The sequence below is a fragment of the Myodes glareolus genome, chromosome X (genome assembly GCF_982192425.1).
Source record: "Myodes glareolus chromosome X, mMyoGla1.1, whole genome shotgun sequence".
Lineage (NCBI taxonomy): Eukaryota > Metazoa > Chordata > Mammalia > Rodentia > Cricetidae > Myodes > Myodes glareolus.
In genome coordinates this window covers 66871958-66887174 of record NC_142053.1, presented here as the reverse complement: position 1 = coordinate 66887174, position 15217 = coordinate 66871958, and the positions used below count along the sequence as shown (strand labels likewise).

Here is a 15217-nt window from a genome sequence, read left to right as displayed (position 1 = left end):
TAATGGGAGCTCAACAGCTCCAGCCAGACAGGGAAGGAAACAGCATAGGTCCTGAATTTATCCCTACTGCTTGTACTGCCTAATTTGGGTCCTATTGTTTTTGGATGGATGCCTTGCTCAGCCTAGATATAGTAGAGAGGGCCGTGTACCTTCCCCAAAGCAATGTTCCCTACCCTCTCCAAGTGAATGGGGGTGGGGTGGAGGGGTAGGTGGAGAGAATGGAAGAAGGTGAGAGAGTGAGAATTGGGACTGGTATGTAAAATAAAAAAAAACACAGTTTATCTTCTTTATAAAAAAATAAATTACATAAAAATAAATATTTTAGTTAATTTTTCATCATTCTCTATGCTTTATTAGTTTTTTGAAAATATTGTACAATGTTTTGGTTATATTTACCTTTTTTCCCCAACTTTTCCCAGACTAAACACCATTCCTTACTAGAGCCCTTTCTGACATTTTTTTTTTAAACCTCACCAAACACATTTTGTCCTGCCCATATACTCATGGAGATGTAGCTTTCCACTGGAGCTTTATCAACCTATCAGGGGTCATACTCTTAAAGAAAACTAATCCTCCCTATTCTAGCAGCTATCAGTTTCTAAACTACTTATCTGGGGGTGAAACTTTGTATCCACTACCTCTGTTCAGGTTTTACTTTTATCTGCCTTGAGCTTTTCCTGGTCTGATAAATGCTGTCCAACTCTGTGAGTTCTTATTACAATGACCTGACTGTGGATGGGAAGAACTGCTTTGTTAAAAATCATTTACTCTTTAATATCTCCTTTGTACTTTTCCTTCCCCTTATTCCATAAATTTCCCTGAGTTTTTGGAGGTGAAGGTACAATATACATGTTCCCTTTAGATCTGAAATCTATTATGTCCTAAACTCTGGCCAGTCGTGGATCTATGTATCATTCACAGATGCTGAAAAGAAGCTTCTTTAAAGAGAGTTGAGAGGAGCTCTAGTACACACATATGCTATAAGCTATTAGTTTTCAGTTTAATGTTTTGTCCACTTAGATTTTTTTTCCTCTGAAGATTTATAACCTGAATAGTTACAGGTTCTTGGCCACATTTGTTGTATAAAGTATGGCTTTAGTCATGTGTTGGTTTCAAATCTAATCGTAAGACGAATAGTTACTTTATAACATTGATGCCACTATTGCATCAATGGGCATAACTTGTCATGCTGGTCATTATTGTAGCTCATAGAATTCAAAGCTGGGTAGCATTAATGATTGCTTTTCTCCTCAAAAAGAATACATAGCACCTTACAGCACTGTGAAATCTCACCAAAATGACAGATTCTTTCATGTTGTTTTCAGCATTCTATCTCCATGTTGTATAATTCAAGTATGTATTGTCCTTAGTAGATGGATCCAATCATCAAAGGGTAGAGGGTAAAAGAGAGCTGTGTGCATGAATAGTACATGTGAGCCATTAGGTCTGAGCTGCCTCAGTGTTACCTGGGATTTAACTTGTGTGACAAGGGCAGCAATATGTATTTCCTGATAATTTTCTCTTACCCATACACTCTTATGAAACCTCTTATGTTTATGTAGGTATGGTGTATGTGAGATACAGCACATCCTTAGAAATACTGCTGTTCTCTTCTGAAAAACTTTATTAAGAAGGCAATATACTCTCAGTTTTTAGGAATAGTTTTATAAAGTAGAAAGGTATTAGTTTATAATCTCTCTCAGTACAGAATATATTTCTTCATTAAATAGCCATGAAGGTTAATGAGAATTCATCTGAAAATCTTTCTTTTGTTAACATTAAAACATTATAGTTGAGCCTTGTTTGGGGATTGCCACAAACTTTTTTTTCAAAAAATATTCTACTTTTGTTTTTCTCATAAAAAATCACTTTTTAAGAATACTTACTAATTTTTTTTGGTCATGTTCTCTTTTAATTGTTTTTCATTTTTAATTTATTTTTTAAAGAAAACAATCTTTTTTCATTATACATACCAATCCAAGTTTTTACTCTTTCCCCTCCTCCCATTTCCTCCAAATACCCTCCCACTCCATGCCCATTCAATTTTCAGAGAGGGTAAGGTACATTGCTTTGGGGAAGATCCAAGGCCCTCCCTAATATATCTAGACTGAGCAAGGTGTCATCAAATGAGAACAGGTTCCCAAAAGCCAGTACAAGCAGTACAGATAAATCCTGGTGCCACTGTCAGTGGCCTGTCAGTCGTCTCAACACAGGCAACTCTCAAACTCTTTAACAATGATAACTTGGTTCTATGCTTGTTCCTTTCCAGTCCAGCTAGAATTGGTGAGCTCCTATTAGCTCAGGTAGACTGTTGTGGTGGGTGTACCCATCATGGTCTTGACCTCTTTTCTCATATTCTCATTCCTCTCACTCTTCAACTGGACTTCAGGAACTCAGTCCAATACTCTGATGCAGCTCTCTGCCTCTGTTTCCTTCAGTTGCTGAAGATTCTATAGTGGTATTTAAGACACTCATCAGTTGTTCTATGGGGAATTCTATTGCTTAGGGTCTTAGCTTGTGTCATCCTTGTAGATTCCAGGAAATTTTTCTAGAGCCAGGTTTCTGCTAACCCTATAATGGCTCCCCCAATCAAGATATCTCTTTCTTTGCTCTCATCTCTATCCTTCCTTCTTCTCAACTATTTCACTCCCTCAAGTTCTCCTAACCCCTTCATTTCTCCCCTTCCCTTCCCTCCTCACCCTGATGCTCCCAAATTTGTCAGATGATCTTGTCTGTTTCTACTTTTCAGGTGGATCTATATGGTTTTCTTTCTATTCATCTTATTACTTAGCTTCTCAATCATCATGAACTATTGACTCAATATGTCTTGCTTATAGTTAGTATCCACTTATAAATTAATCCATTCCATATTTATCCTTTTGAGTTTGAGTTACCTCACTCAGGATAGTGTTTTCTATTTTCATTCATTTGCATGCAAATACAAGTTGTCATTGTTTTTTATTGCTGAGTAGTACTCTAATGTGTAAATGAGCCACAATTTCTTTATCCATTCTTCAGTTGAGGAACATTTAGGTAGTTTCCAGGTTCTGGCTTTTACAAATAATGATGATAATGAACATAGTTGAACGAATGCTTTTGTAGCATGATTGAGCATCTTTTGGATTTATGCTCAAGAGTGGTATTGCTCAATCCTGAAGTAGGTTGATTCCCAAATTTCTGAGAAACTGCCATACTGATTTTCTAAGTGGTTGTACAAGTTCAAATTCTTACTAGCAATGGATGACTGTTCCCTTTTGGATGAAATGCTGCTTGTTGGTTCCTGGCTGCCTGATTAGCTTAGATCCAAAATAATCACACAGAAACATATTAATTAAATCACTCCTTGGCCATTTAGCACTAGCTTCTTATTGGCTAACTCTAACATATTAATTTAACCCATTTCTATTCATCTGTATTTCACCATGAGGTTGTGGCCTACCAACAAAGTTTCAGCACATCTATCTCCAGTTGCACCATGGCTTCTTTCTGACTCTACACTTTTTCCTCCCAGCATTCAGTTTAGTTTTCCCCACCTACCTAAGTTTTGCCCTATCAACAAGTCAAGATCGTTTCTTTACTCAGTAACAAATATAAACAATGCATAGACAGAAGGACATCCCACAACATTTCTCCTTTTCTGTTTACATAAAAAGGATGGCTGTAACATTAACATAGTAAAATTACATATAACAAAACTAGTATCAAAGAAGAACTACAGTTACTATATATATATATGTATATGTGTATATATATATAATCTTTTATCATAATTAAAGAAAGCTATAACTATAATCGTTTATTCTTCAACTCCATCAAAGACTCTTGAATAATATATTACCTAAATAAACAGGAAGTACATTGTAAGCAACCTTAAAAACTCTAGAATTGACAGAGACATCTTGCTGCCCAGAAAGTCTCCAAAAGTTCAATCTTCAGCCTTCAGGCCCATAGTGTCCAGCAGAGTTTTCTATGAAGCAAGAAATTTCAAAGTCAGTTCCATCTGTACTGACAGTTTGTCAGTCATTTTCTTCCATATCCTGCAGGATGTCTGGCCACATATTTTATAAAGCAGAAACCCCTAAGGATAATCTCAAATTTAGGCAAGTTCAGCAGTCATTTTTCTGCAGAACCTTCATGTCCAGTTAATGAAGCAGTACTGGAAAGAGCAGTTTCTTTCCCAAAGGGTCAACCAACTCTATAAGGAGCCTTTTCGATGCCTATCATCTTCTTTAAGTCGCTTGGAGTTGTCAGGAAAGGGTGTGTCTCACTGTCATGAAAAGTCTTAAGTTTGTAAACAATTTAAATGTCTTATTCTGAAGGTCTCTGAAAGAAGTGAAGAATACCAATCTAAATAAAATATATTTCTATACATTTAGAAAAATCTAACTAGCATGACTACTTGCTTGACTAGTATAGATATCTCTCTATTAAGCTATATTTCTTAATTATACATTGCATTTTTAAAATGAACTACATAATCCTAATAATTTAATCAAGAACAGAAATATACATATAAAAAATCTATCTTACATTTGTATCAGTAAACCAAAATCTATACCAATGCAAATCTCTATAACATATCCCTGTTTAAATGTAGACACACATTTATAGACAATATTTGGGAATAAGGATGTAGTTTTATTCAAACTGTTTCCTGCTCTTTTGGGGGGTGTAGTAATTTTGGGGGTGTTCACAGTGACTTTCTGAGGGTCTTTTCTCATCAAACCACACCAGTCTGGAAGCAAGACACAGTTTTTTATTCTCTGTGGAAACAAGACAAGAACCTCTTTTGCAAAGCAACATATCGTTTGAATCAAATTCTGAAGTCAAGATACCTTCATAATATGCATATTGGTTTAGCTTATCAGCCCATAAAATCAAATGTCTCTCTGTACTTAGCTTCTTCACAGTCAAAAAAATTTCAAAGACAGAATAATATACACAATCTAAACTCTCTGTGAATTTTTCATTTTTAATTTGCTTATTTTTCTTTACTCATTTTAATCTATGACTATCTGTACTCTGTTTCTTTAGAGACTATCGTTTTTTAAAGAATTAATTTTGTTTCATGACTCTCTATACTCATTTTCTTTTCTCTTCCAAGCCTATGTACACTTATCCAACACTATGACACATTTGAATTTGTCTGTATTGCAAATCTTTACTTCTTTACTGTCCAGGAGTGCTTGTTAAAATGCTAAGTGCTTCTTAAAACTTAAGCTGTGCCATTACTAGGGTATATATGGTACATTCTGCTTACCCTGCCCAGTCCAGCATGGAAGAGCCAATTGTTCTTCTGAGCCACACACACTGCCACACATTCTGGCACACAGCTTATCCATATTGCCATCAAGCAAGCCACAGTACACTGTTCACAAACCCCATCCAAATGGTCGGTCTCCAGAAAGAGTCAGAGTTCACGCTGGCAGCATAGCCCATGACCAGAAAACTGCCAGTTTGGAACCACATGACTGCATCGCCGAATCATTAAGACCTCTGTCAAAGGAGCAGCGGCACACCACCGGTAAACAACAAGAAGCTTTGTTAAACTCTATATTTTTTTGTGTCTAGAATTTTTGTTAAGCTCTCTCAGGTTTTTTAAGTGGATTTTAGTTGGCCATGCTGGTGCCAATTTAATGGATTAAATGTCATTTGTTGGTTCCTGGTCACTTGGCTATCTTAGATCCCAAATAATCACACAGAAACTGTATTAATTAAATCACTGCTTGGCACATTTGCTCTAGCTTCTTATTGGCTGTTTCTTACATATTATTTTAACCCATTTCTATTAATCTGTATATCACCACAAGATCTTGTTCTACTACCAAAATTTCAGCATGTCTGTCTCTTGTGGCTCTATGGCTTCTCTCTGACTCTGCCCTTCTTTCTCCTAGCATTCAGTTTCATTTTCCCTAGCTACTTAAGTTCTGCCCTATCAACAAGCCAAGGCAGTTTCTTTATTCATTAGCCATTCAAAGCAACATATAGACATATAGTTCCCCTTATGTTACATACTCCCCAACATAAGCTATCATTGGTGTTTTTGATTGTACCCATTATGACAGGTGTAAGATCATAAATCAGAGTTATTTTAATTTGCATTTCTCTGATGGCTAGAGATGTTGAACATTTCCTTAAGTGTTTTTCGACCATTTGAGATTCTTCTGTTGAGAAAACTCTGTGTAGTTTTATACCCCATTTAAATCTATTTATTTAGAATTTTAATGTCTACTTTCAGGAGTTTTTTATATATTTTGGAGATCAGTTCATTGTCTGATATGGGATTGGTGAAGATCTTATTCCATTCAGTAGGCTGCCTTTAATTCTTATTAGTTATGTCCTTTGCTTTACAGAAACTTCTTAGTTTGCTTTATTGTACAGGATTATTTTGACCATTCTGGCTTTGTATAATTTGTGATTTTTTCATTAAATTTAAAAGCAGTATCTGGAGGATTAATTTTAGAAAAATCATGGAATAGTAAAAATCAAGCCCTGCTTCAAAGAAACCAAACCAAACAATATAAGACAACAAAATTGCCAGTCATAATATACCATAATCAAATAATTAGTAGTTCTGAAAAATAATATAATATTTACAATAACTAGAAAATAACTAGAAAAATATTTAAACAAGAAAGAACTATCTTCAAATGTAGTAAGAAAATTTACATATGCTTTCAGTTCCCATAGTACCAACAGTTTTGGTCTTAAATTGGTCTTAAATTGTTTCACATTGGTTCCTATAGCTTTACACCAAGATACAATAATATATATATATATATATATATTATTCCATTATTTTGTGAATTCTAATTCCTATATTGAATTTCTGAAAGACTTGTGTGTATATCTCTCTCTGGCATAATTTTTTTAGCATTTGTAATTATCGTTGCCATTATTTATAAAAGATGTAAAAAGACCTGGGTCAGATGTCTTAGTCATTAATATGCCTGTCCTACAAGTGTTCATGTATCTGGATGAGTCAGCGAATTTCTGTAAGCCCAGAGCAAAGTACAAAACATTTAAGAATTAGAATTGGTTACATTTCTAAATATTCTCAATTTATAAAATGAATGGTGTTCAAAATGATACCAGATATTGACTTACTTATACAGAGGTATACTATACATGTATAGCATCCACACACATTATAAATATGCAGTTATGTGAATATTTTTATTAAGGTTGATGTCCATGCATTTATAACTAAAAAAATCTTGTGATTAGAAGAAAAGATGAAATATTTTATACACTAAAGTTGAATTGTGGTTTGGATATAAGAAAAATTTAATGCTAGCATGTTAATATGACACCTTACCCTGTAGAAACTAAATTACCAAATGTCTTTAGTGTTGGTTAGAACAACAATATCAGTAACTCCAGGCTGAGGTTGTTTTTCATCCAGTCACAGTTGTGAAAAATCATGTCAAATAAGATTTACATGAGAGAGTTAGTTTGACAACTTCTAGTAAAGCCAAGAATAACCATGGTATTTTAATTATACTTTATAATCAAGAAGCAGGACAAAAACTGAACAGGGATATAAAATGTTGAAAGCTGTGTTAAGAAAATCAGTGTTGCTACAGTTTTCATAAAAAACTGAATGAATGTTTCATTTAGACATCTAGGTTTAGAATGATTCTAATTCTAGGTTGCAGATTTTTGTTCTTGTCTTCATTGAGGTATGTCTTATTCCTTAGTTTCTGTTTTCCTATTAGTTTCTTGGGAGAGTGTGATGATTGTTTTTCTTCTAGTATGAAGTTCTTCTGAAATTCTTAATAGAGGTGACAAGTTGGGGTACCAGATAAAATGTATTCTTGCATTGTTGGCCTACTTGCTTTTCTATCAGGCTTGGCTATTGTGTTACCAAAGAAAGTCTAATGAAGTTGGAGTCTGGGATAAGAGTATTATTGGGCAGGAAAGATGGAGGAATAGTTCTTGGTTCACTGGAGATAGGGTCAGAGAGGAGGGAGAGATTGCAGCAGTTTGTTTGCTACAGAGATTAGCATGAAATTTTTGGACTGAATTGGGATTAGAGAAGGAATCACTGAATATCCTGTTAGTCTTCATGCTATAATGACTGGAATGGCCTGTGGGTTACTTAAGAAAGACTGCTAAATTTGGTGACTGGTATAAAGTGATGAGTTGGAAGGCACATGGGGGATAAAGAGAAAGATCTGTGTATTCCACTTGGAGATGGTAGCAAGGAGGGAAACAATGCTGCTAAAGAGCTGGGTGTGCAAAATTGAGATTGAATTTAGAGAAGAATTATAAGCAAAGATCTAGCTTTCATACCTGTTTCTCTGGCCTGTGATGCTACTTTCTTCTTATGGAATATCTGCTCATGTTGGAGGCTGAGATTATGGTATGAATTTGGAGTAGGAATGTTGAAGGAAAATATCTAAGTGATCCATTGGACACTGATATCAGAGCGGTAAGGGAGATTGCAGTAGGTGGTTTGCTGTTGAACAAGGATAGAGGAATAGCAGATTGGTGAATTAGAGGAACAAATGGAAAGGAAAAAGTCTACATTTAGCCTATCTACTTACATTGTTCAAGTAATCTATATGTTCCCTGGGAATTTTTGCTGGAGTTTGGGGCTGAGATAAAACAATGAAGGGTGGAGGAGATCATTTGGAGGGGGAGATCTGTATTATTCACTTGTGATGGTTTCAGAGGGAAGAGACTGAAGCAGTAGGTCTGCTACAGAGCTAGGGTTGAGACTAAGGAATTTGGGTTTAGGGAGTGGAGGAAGATGTAAAGATCTACACTTAGTCTACCTGCTACCCTGACCTGACTGAAATAAATATTTTAAAGTGGTCAGAAAGTATGAATGCTGACAGAAATTTTTACTATTCCCTGAATTTTTAGGAAACATCTATGTGTCAATTGGATTGTTTATTGATGATTATGCTCAAAACATACTAAGAAAGAACAAGATAGTTTTACCTCTCTGGAGCATGGCAATAAGGCAAGCATGGGTATCCTCAGGTGATAAATCTTTTTAAATATGAGTAAGTTTGATGGCTAGCCACTCTCAAAGAATTGGTAGTGCTTTTCTTTTTAAACCATTTTAGTTCATAGGTGTACAAATCAAACAAAATTTCTGTAACATAAACGTCATCACTCATTGCTTCTTATGGAGAATCTTAATGCCAAGCATGTAAGATAACAGGTGAAACCAACATGTCTTGAAAATATATATACCAGGCCAACCAAAATTATATGACTTAACAGTTTAGCAATGTTCTTTCGAGTTGATAACTATCATAAAACTACTTCAAACAGCATTTCCTTGGCTTTAAAAAGTTTTTGCAAAGATTGCTTGGTGTGTGCTAGACTAGAGAACCATCCATATTTAATCTGTCTAAATTTCTAATCTAAACTGCTGATGGAACAATAAAAGAGGTGATTTTCAAAGTATTTAACTTGGCTTATGATTTCTTTCTTTCTTTTTTCTTTCTTTCTTTCTTTCTTTCTTTCTTTCTTTCTTTCTTTCTTTCTTTCTTTCTTCCTTTCTTTCTTTCTTTCTTCTTAGTGTTTCCAGTAAGTTAAACATTTCAAAATGATTTCTTTTGACATTACTTTGAAAGGTACTAGGATTTGTTGTAGTGAACAAGGGCAATCACAATCACACTCAAACTCTGAGAATGACATATGAATATAGACAATTTTTACAGTTTTCTGGAAATATTAATGTTATAGTCTGCCAATAAATTCACTAAATATTCTATTTTATTATACTTTATTATCCATTTAGCAATGAATTAAAGTATGCAAAACTCAGGAGCTACAATTCTCACTGAATACAAGTATTCAGAAGCCAAGTAAAAATCCCTGTCAAAAATGGTTTTATTTTGCATCATCTTGAAAAAAAAATCAGTTCTTTTTCATAACAAATTTACATGTAGGACAGTGGTGAAGCTGAGCATTGAAGCTGGAAACATGTTGGCATTCATGAATTAGATCTATAAGCTAATGGTATTGGTTCTTCTCCATTTGAACTTTCTATATATTTACTATGGCATTCTCATAGCATTATATGAGATTTTTTTCAAGATTTTTCTCAAAGATAATAGAGGAAGCTCAGAAGTTTTGAAACTTCATCTTAGCATTAAATGAAATCAACAAGTTAATATTTGTACCACTTTAAAAAAGAGAAAGGTCTTTCTAAGCTGAAGGAAAAGAAGAAAAGAATTTGCCCTTGATGAAGAAATAACCAGTTTAAATTAAACAAGCAAACAAGCAAAAGAACAAACACACCAGAAACATTGTTCTCGGCATCTTAGAAAAAAAATTAAAACTTAGCAATTCCTCTCAGAATAATAGAACTTAATGCAAATAGATCAATGTCAAATTATTTTAGTAATATATTAAACAATTTCCAAAGACACTTTAGAAAGATAGATTACTAAAAGGTAAGACAATATAAAATAAATAAAGAGATAGATAAATAAATAAATAAATATTATATGCAAGTAGTATTTGTTTAATATGTTTATAGCTAATTTTAAATAATAGACAATATTCTCATGGAAAATAGTATGTGTGTGCAGAAAGAGCTAAAAGAGAGACTGAGAGATAGAGAGACAGAAAGACAGCACCAGTAAGAGTTGAAGGCTTGCAAAGAAGGTAGATCAGGAACAGAATTGGAAAGAGGCTGATGTTACAGCTCTAGTTTGAAGACATTCTAGTGCAAGATTTCTATTTGCATAACACAATCTTTTTTTTTTTTTTTTTTTTTGAGACAGGGTTTCTCTGTAGTTTTTTGGTGCCTGTCCTGGAACTAGCTCTTATAGCCCAGGCTGGCCTCGAACTCACAGAGATCCGCCTGCCTCTGCCTCCCGAGTGCTGGGATTAAAGGCGTGCGCCACCACCGCCCGGCTCATAACACAATCTTTTTTCATTTAAGATTTCAATTTACTGGATTAAACTTAGTCATGTTATAGAATCTGTCCTGATTTAATGGCACCCATTCAATTAAATATAAATCTCCTCTTAAAGTATTTTTATAGAAATATATAGAAGAATCTGACTAAAGTTCTGAATAATCATGGTCGAACAAATTATTTGATGTATAGTATTTGTTTCAAGATAGTCTGTAAATCAACAAACAAATGTAAAATTAATTATACACTTGAAAGTAAGTATAACCTGTAAAACAATTAGATGATTTCTTAAAATACTGGTGATCTCACAAAAATTTCGCAGGAAGGGTTATTAAGTGCATAGCAGTCAAAAATAGAGAAATTAATATTTAATTTTAAGACAATTGCAATTGGTAATAAAATGATATAATCTAAAATTTCCAATTACTTCTAGCACCACTATCACAAAGAGTAAAACATCTATTACATTCTGTGAATTCTCTTTCTCCCCTTCTCTCACTCTGACACACACACACATACACACACATAGACACACACAAACACACAAACACACTCCTACTCTAAAACTCATACAAGTTAGGACAACATAAACAGTACTTTTCTCTCCTTAGCCCTAGATGACAAAAAGAACAACACATGTTTCTTCTCTTTTTCTTTAAAGTGTATTTATTAAATTCATGTGTATGGATAATTTATGTTTATATTTGTGCACCACATTCATATCCTATAGGAGGAAACAGAAGTATATGTTGGATCCCCTAGAACTGGAATTATAGATTAGACTGCACTGCAAGTAAAATACATTTTGGCTTATGTATCACAAACTTAATCCATTTATACACATTTTCATATATTTTTTTCCTTTTTTCCCTCCAATTTCTCCTCCTTCATCTATTAGCAACTTGTTAGCAGTATCTTTGTAACAACTGTTCAGGGGTACTTTAAGGAGAGATGAATGGCATGGGAATTTGAATTAATTCACTTCTGCCTTTGGGCCATGGTTCTACTATAGCCTTATTTTATTTCCGAATTACTATAAATAGAAGCTGTGACACTTTTAGTCATGAAACAGTAAGTTCAGGAGAATCAAGTTTATGGTGATTAGTTGTGGACCTGTATTTATTTGATTATCAAGGCTAGGCATTCTGCTTTTATTTGAGACTAATAGTCTTCAGAATGGTGTTAATCGATAAAATTTTTGATTATCAGATGATATGGCCTTTCTTTAAAATGAAGAGGAATATTTGATAATTTTCCTTATGTAAATAGGCATAAATTTCATAAGTAATTTTTTTTTCACAATGACACATCTAGGTCTGACAAATAGTGTATTTGGAACACCTGAGCTGCTTTCACTGCGTCTTGAAACTGCTTCAGAGATAGTCCTTTCCTAGAAAGTAATTTCATTGTCTTCGCAACTATTATTAAGACATAACTTTTAAATAACTAATGGGATTTTCTGCTGTTGTCTCTCCCCATAGTAATATATTACCCTTTCCAATAGGTGAAAGTTAGCAATCATTGGACTACTTTACTCAGTGACTGTACTGTACTTACAATAATTCATCTTATTTTCACTTCTGTTTTAGATACTAGGAACATTTGATCTATGATTTTTATGGTCTTTTTTGATAAGAAAGTTGCATCTAAAGGACACTAAGGGTCATTTACTACATCATCTCTGGCTGCCTTCATGTGATGTTTAAAGAGTTCAGTGCTTAGGTCAGTGACTTTTATGGCCTGAATAATTGCATCACTGGCTGTGACTTTGAGAGAGTGTTCCTTCCTGATCTCATTGGTGGATGATCTATCACAGACAAAACTTCATGTCTAGTTCCTTAATCTGATTGGAGTAACATTTTCACCAATCAAGTCTCTAAGGGCATTGTCTGAGATAGTTAATAGAAATATATGCAGAAATTTTTCTAGATTTGTTACTCAACAGAAAATGAAAATGAAAACAGACAGAAAGAAAGGGAGTTTGGGTATCTGATGGAACCACAATCAGATGATATAGTGATCTATGATGTTCTGATGGTCAAAAGGTGGTGTTTCAAAATAACTGTGGGAGAATACATATTTTTGATCCCCCACTGATCACTTGATTTAGGTTTTATTGGAAAGCAAGTGATCTCTCAGAGTTTTCTCCAAAAAAAAAAAAAAAACTTCCTGGCGGATGTTTGCAATTAATATTACTGATAGAAATTGACAAGATACTAATGAAGATGTTCCACAAAATCCATAATTTTTCATTATATTGTTTTTAGTATTTTTGTGCATGTAAAATCCATAGAGTGCTAAGTAATTTAAATAAAACTTCTATTTATTAGTAAATGCTTTTATTTTTCTTTCAAAATTTCATAATTTCTTTCAAATTTTTCATAATGACACCATTATGTTCAGAGTGGAACTGCAATATATCATCATTGAACATAGTTATTAAAGAAAAAAGTTGAGATTCAGATGGTATACGTGTTAGGAAAAATCTGGAAGAAAATGAAGGAAGGGAAACCATTATCAAAATACAATGAATGAAGGAAATCTGTTTTCAGTAAATGAAAAATAAAACAATACAAGAAAATGAAAAAAGTAGGATTCCTTATACACACATGTAACCTAAAAATGATGCATATTAATATCCCTGTTTTCTGTTTCATATGGTCAAAGTGAATATTTATATCAATTTAAAAATTTGTATCAAAGACCTAAAATGTGTATCTTTTCTGATATATTTCTATATTATGCAGAATAAATACATCATTTTAATGGTCTTTTGGGAGTTGGAACTTCATGCTAAACTTCTGGAAAAAACAGGGTATTTAATTAAAATCAAAAATAATTTTCATTATTTTATTGATCATCTTGCAATCTTTTTCCTCAATGTGGACCATACAAGGTAATGTTTAGATGAAGATACAAATATTTTTCTAATATTTTTTAATTGATGGATTTTTTCATAAGCAAATAATATAGTAGTGGTTTCCAAAATCCCTAACATACTGTTATTCCTGATATCACTATGTTTGTGTTAATTTTTTTCTGTCTTTTGAACTACTTATTTTTACAAAGGAAACTTAGGCAAAGCTAAAATGGATGCATGATCTTCACCTCATGAATGCCTTCAGTAGTTTGGCAGATTTAAGATACTCTATCAAGTTCTCCAGTTGGTCTTCTTACATGTTTAGTTCAAAGCATCTGTGACTAAATTGTTTTCTTCCAGCTCATTATGATACTTCAAGTACTTAAACAATTACAGACAATGTTATCCAAGCTAATCTTTTATACCAGATTTCTCTGCAGGCTGTTTGCAGCCATCATAAGAGAAACATTTAGTGAATTCCTGCTGAGCAATTAGGAAGAGAGAGAAAGAGTAGAGAATTTGTTACTACATTAAAACATATAGGCAGACAGCTATGCACTGAGAAAATAGCTGCATGAAAAAAGCATGTTTATCAAAACCTGTTATAACTCCATAAATCATATTTTCTTCAACTAAGAAAAATTACATGATTTGAAGTTCAGACTTTTTCTCTTCTTTTTTTATTCAATACCAAACTTTGGATGAATAAATGTATGTGTGATGGTTAGACAGGAGGATGGGCCATTCAGCACAGAGAGACAGCAGGAGCTAGTATCTATTAAGGGGTCACCTTGGAGATAGTGATGAATTGGAACAATTCAATGAGTTGTGTGCTATTGTAGACAGCCATGTCCATGAGCTCGGGAGTAATGAGCATCTGAGCAACTCTCTCTTAGCCCTCATTGCCTGCCAGTTCCAGAATTCTACGGATCACAAACTCCAGGATGGCAGTCAGGAAGATGGGTGCCACATCACTCAGCCGTGGTGCATGATTGTTCTCCCTCAGGTGGTGTTCCACTAGGCTCACATCAAAAGTGGGCACAACTCTGGGGGTGCGGGAAGGATGAGGTGATGACCCTTGATGACTACTTTGTCTGGTCCTTGGCATGATGTCCTCAGAGGCTTGTTTGGCTTCACCTAGCTGCTCTATGCTTACCTGCTGGATTCCATCTGCCAATGTATCACTCTCTGCTGGGCTGTGTATCCTAGCTACACCTCACTCCTCGCAGTCTAATCTGGGGCACCCAACTGATGACATGGGTAATGACTGCAGGCCAGTTCACTCTAGTGTTGTTGTTGTCATTTTTTCAACTTTTGCAAAGAGGATTCTTTATATCCAGAGTCCGACATTTTGTGCAGACTCATTATTCTCTATGATCTACTCTCAGTCACATATAAACTAATTCATATCTGATATCTATATCAGCAACATGTTGTCTGGTCCTTAAGTACTTTTATTCCTTATACA

At 34.2% G+C, this 15217-nt stretch overlaps 1 pseudogene; it reads right to left on the bottom strand.

Annotated features, from left to right (window-relative positions):
- Positions 1-14527: 14527 nt before the first annotated feature.
- LOC146889174 (histone H2A-Bbd type 2/3-like) lies at positions 14528-14857 on the bottom strand (annotated as a pseudogene).
- Between the last annotated feature and the right edge of the window lie 360 nt (positions 14858-15217).